This window comes from Emys orbicularis, chromosome 15 (genome assembly GCF_028017835.1).
Source record: "Emys orbicularis isolate rEmyOrb1 chromosome 15, rEmyOrb1.hap1, whole genome shotgun sequence".
Classification (NCBI taxonomy): domain Eukaryota; kingdom Metazoa; phylum Chordata; order Testudines; family Emydidae; genus Emys; species Emys orbicularis.
In genome coordinates, this window is record NC_088697.1 from 10,611,327 (window position 1) to 10,616,253 (window position 4,927).

At 52.1% G+C, this 4,927-nt stretch overlaps 1 non-coding gene across 1 annotated transcript; it reads left to right on the plus strand.

Moving 5' to 3' along the window:
• The first annotated feature begins 203 nt into the window (after positions 1 to 203).
• Positions 204 to 275, plus strand: TRNAG-UCC (transfer RNA glycine (anticodon UCC)). Its single transcript has one exon. It is a non-coding gene; the product is annotated as a tRNA-Gly (tRNA).
• The last annotated feature ends 4,652 nt before the right edge of the window (positions 276 to 4,927 follow it).

Sequence of the window (4,927 nt, forward strand, 5' to 3'; positions counted from 1 at the left end):
TTTTCATTTCCTTTCTCTGAGGGCAGAGATGGGGTTGGTCCTACCTCAGGCTGGGATGTCGATCCCATGTCCCCATCTGTCCGTCACTCTGGGAACCTGTCTCTGCTCACAGGCTGCCTCTAGCCTGTCCAGCCAGCTCCTGAGCTCTGTGGGGGTGAGTCATTTCGCATAAGTGGCACCTGGGAAAAACACTCTGACCAGATGCATTGGTGGTATAGTGGTGAGCATAGCTGCCTTCCAAGCAGTTGACCCGGGTTCGATTCCCGGCCAATGCAGGGACATCCCTTTTTCTTGGCTGGGAATTGGTTTAATTTCAGTCACATTGTATCAGTTTATCAATGGAACGAGAGAATTAATGTCCCAAATCCCACCAGGTCATTCAACACCCAGTGGAGGAAGAAAGGGGCGGGACTATACAGTGAGCTGTTAGAGTCATCCTGGTATTACAATGTTTGGTTTATTTTTTCAAAATGTTTTCTTTACTCCCCTCTCCTGTTTAGACTCAGAGCCTTTAAGGTCAGAAGGGACCAGCGTGATCATCTGGTTCGACCTCCTGCACCTTGCAGACCAAAGGACCCCACCCACCCACTCCTGTAATAGACCCCTAACCTCTGCTTCAGTTACTGACATCCTGAAATCATGGATTAAAGCTGTCAAGTTACAGAGAATCCACCATTTACACTGGTTTAAACCTGCAAGTGACCCATGCCCCATGCTGCAGAGGAAGGCGAAAAACCCCCAGGGTCTCTGCCAATCTACCCGTGGGGAAAACTCCTTCCCAATCCCAAATATGGCCATCAGTGAGACCCTGAGCATGCAGACAAGACGCACCAGGCAGACACCTGGGAAAGAATTCTCTGCAGTAACTCTGAGCCCTCCCCACCTATTGTCCCATCTCCGGCCGTTGGAGATATTTGCTGCTAGCAATCACAGATCGGCCACATGCCGTTGCAGGCAGTCCCATCAAATCACCCCATCCATAAACTTATCAAGCTCAGTCTTGAAGCCAGTTCAGTTTTTTGCCCCCACTGCTCCCCTTGGGAGGCTGTTCCAGAACTTCACTCCTCCGGTGGTTAGAAACCTTCACCTAATTTCAAGGTTAAGCTTGTTGATGGGCAGTTTATATCCATTAGTTCATTACTAGTGGGGGCATGTGATAGTGTGGTGGAGGGAGGGAGAAAGACTGGAGAACTGACAGTGGGAGCCAGAGAGATCCCCTGTTCCCCGATCACCCATCTCTGGGAGGAACCAGTTGGAATTGCCCTTGGGAAGCTGCCACTAATAACTCAGGTGTAAAATCATTATTCCGTTGGAATCAGATTAAAGCCTCCTCACACCCGGTGTCACGGTCATCGACATGGCTCATTCCTGGGATGTCACCGGCCACAGCAATGCAATGAGTGGAACCAAATCCCTTTCCAGAGCCCAGGCACACACAGAAATCCTGGGGCTTTTCGTCCCTAGGCTTCTGGCGCCTCGTGTGGCCCTTTGGTTTCACTCCTTTCTGTTCAAACCTTTAGCTTTCTGCACAGAAATGTTAATTCCCTGGGAGAGACTCGGGAGCGTTTCTCTGTTTTGTGTTGTTAAGGATTGAAATGTTCCCAGGTTCCTCGGTGCCCTGTGCTGGCCTTGACTCATCCAGGAAGGATAATAACATTTCATTGCACTCATGTGATTTGTAAACCAGCACCAGCCCAAACTGGTCCTTTTGGCAAAGCCGCCCCATCATGCTGCGTAGCTAGGCGGAGTAGGCGGGTCTGTGCAAACTCAGTCTGTTCCTGAAGTCTTTCCCCCGGCTCATCACTAGGTGTGAGGGGGGAGCTCGTTCAGACCCTGCTTACACTTAGTATTTAAAAACTCCTTATTGGCCCTACCTCTGCTGGCCTTAGATTTCGCCTCCTGTCCCTTCCCTGATAGCTCAGATGAGGTGGCTGAGTGGTTAAGGTGATACTGCTAATTGATTGTGCTCTACCTGCGTGAGTTCACATCCCATCCTCATTAGAGGCCTTCTGTTTTCCTTTACAAACAACCATCTTCTCCCTTTGGTACAATCACAGACCAAACCATGTTGCTTCCGGCAAACAAAAACAACAAGGAGTCTGGTGGCACCTTAAAGACTAACAGATTTATTTGGGCATAAGCTTTCGTGGGTAAAAACCTCACTTCTTCAGAAGAAGTGAGGTTTTTACCCACGAAAGCTTATGCCCAAATAAATCTGTTAGTCTTTAAGGTGCCACCAGACCTGATCCCTGGTTGTTCCCGCCCCTGGGGCAGGCTCCGAGCTGCGTTCACAGCAGTGACCCAGCTGCCCCCCCTCTGCCCCCCCTCCAACCAGGGGCTGCCCCAGAGGTGTGGGGGGGTCAGATGGGGCCAGAGGCTGGGCCCCAGTGGGGTTCCCCTGGGTGTGTCTGGAGGTGCAGGGGCCGGGAAGGGAGGGATGAGCTGGAGAGGGGAGCAGACCGGGCTCTGGGCAGGCAGGAAATGGGGCTGGGGAGTTTCTCTCTGGTTTTGTCACTTCATTCTCAGAGACTGAATAATTTCCCCTGAATTCTTCCCCCTTTTCTCTATCAAATATGGGGATCAAATCCATGTAGATCCCCCCAACACACACACACCCTTTTCTCTCCAGTGATTGTCCATGTCTCTATTCTCCTCGGATTTTGCCCCGTTTTCTAATTCTCACACGCTAGATTAAAATCTCCTCGGCCTGGGGAAATTTTCCCACCCGTATTATCTGCGGCCAATTGTCCTTGTTCAGGTGGGAAATTGTTGCCCTGAGTCATTCCCCCAAACTGGCAGGGGGTTAGAGTTTGCAGCTGAGGGGAGCCTGGAGATGCGGCTGGCTCTGGGGTGGGACGGGGCGGCTGGTTGGTCTCTGCCAGTAACAGGGCCTGGGAGAGACACAGGACGGGAAGGGAGAAGCGACTGTTCTCAGTGGAGTAACCGGGCCCAGCTGCTGCCCCTAGGGTGACCAGATGTCCTGATTTTATAGGGACAGTCCCGATTTTTGGGTCTTTTTCTTATATAGGCTCCTATTACCCCCCCCCCCCCCGTCCCGATTTTTCACACTTGCTGTCTGGTCACCCTAGCTGCCCCCCCACACTCCCGTCTCCCCAGTGCAGCGCCCCACAGCCACCAGCTGCCTGTCCCCTGACCCTCCCATCCTGCTGCCCCGTCCCCACGGCCAGAGAGCCTTCCTGCTCCAGCCCTGCTCCCTGGCCCTAAAACACCTTCAAAAAGGGCTCCCTGCTGCCCCTGGGACTGGTGGTGATGGAGGGGAACCATCACTTTCTGGTTGTTTATTTGTTGTACAATCAGCCTGGGCAGTGGGTAATGGAGGCTGGGGGAGGCCCTGGCAGGGCTCAGAGCGACTCTGTGTGGCCCGGCTCAGGGCTTGGCCCTGGCTGGCTGAGGCTCGGGGCTCCTTGGGTGCCGGTGGGAACTCAGGGCCAGCCCGCGGTAGTGGGGGTGGGGCAGGGTCTTGGGCATTAGAGGGGGGCAGGGGGCTAGCCTCCCCGAACCGGGGGTGCACCTGCTGCCCATAAAAATCAGATCCAATCCTTTCAAACGTTCCCACTAATTATTGAACATCCCTCAGATCTTCGTGTTTTTATCTTATATTATCAAATATTACGTTTTTGACCCATTTTCTCCCCAGTTCTTAAGGACTGTTCTAAAGTACCCCGAGCGGCCAGGTGGGTGAGGTGACAGCGTTTACTGGACCGATTTCCATTGGTGAAAGAGAGACGCTGTCGAGCTCTTCTTCCTGTCTGGGGAAGATACTCCGAGTGGAGCAGATTGTTAAGCGTAAGAAATTAACCCATGTTGCCAGAACTGTTCAAACTGAAGTGGGCAGTTAATACCGCTGCACTCCTAGGAGAAAGGAGAATTCGTGGGTTACAGATTGTTATAATGAGACATGTAACCAGCGTCTTTCTTTTTTCTTGTTTTGTTTTTTGAGACCATGATTTTTAGAGTCTGGCACAGATATGAATGTAAGCTCCCAGGCTCGGCTTTTGAAGGTGTTTTGCAAGTTTCCTTTGAGGGCTAGGACTGAGAGGTGAGATCTTGAGTGATTATTTTGGGGAAGTGTTTGTCCACAGGCGATGGGGTGGGTTTTGTCTTCCACCGTGCTTCTGTGTGAGTTCGTTCAAGAGCAGAGTGATTGTCTAGCTTCACCCCCGTAGTTTTTGCTGGGGGCATTTAGTGCACTGGATGGAGTCCCGCACATGCTGTGATAGGCATGTGAAGGACCCCATAGGTGCCAGAACTGCCGCACCCCCAGGTTTTACTGTGAAAAATTTGCTGGTGCGGTCAGAACAAATTCTTGAGAATCCTGGAGCTTCGCTGCAGCCATGTGGTGTGAGCAGGAATTGCGCTTTTCACGTTGCTTTTGAACACACATGGTTTACAGTTTCCTAGCTGGCTTTCAGCACCCCTCGTACAAAAAGTGTTCCCACGCTACTGTGTAGATCTTGTCAGGTGTGTTTTGTGGGGCGTTGATCAGGGCAGCAGGGGAGATATGGCTGCAGGATTGGCATCAGTTGTTCTGGTGAGGTCTGGTGCAGCTTTGAGTTGGTGTGTCCTGGTCTGTAGGGAACCTGGTTGGGCTGATGAGGTTGGGGGGTTGTTTAAGGGCTGAAAGAGGGGATTGGGGAAAGATGTCTTTCAGGATGTGGTCCCCATCAGGTCTGGCTTGTAATTGTTTGCTGATCCCCCAGGTGGGTTGTAGTGTGGAGTGGTGGATGACCATTAGAAGGGTGGTCATTGTGTTTTTCTATATTGAAGCAGGTTCTCTTGAGGCACGAGGGGGCCCATTCCATGATGCCAGGGTGATGTTCTGGCGCCTCCTGCTGGTTGCTCAGGGAATTACCTCTGCGCATCAGCAGGGCGCCCCCCTCTGGTGGTGTCTCATTCTCCATCGCTC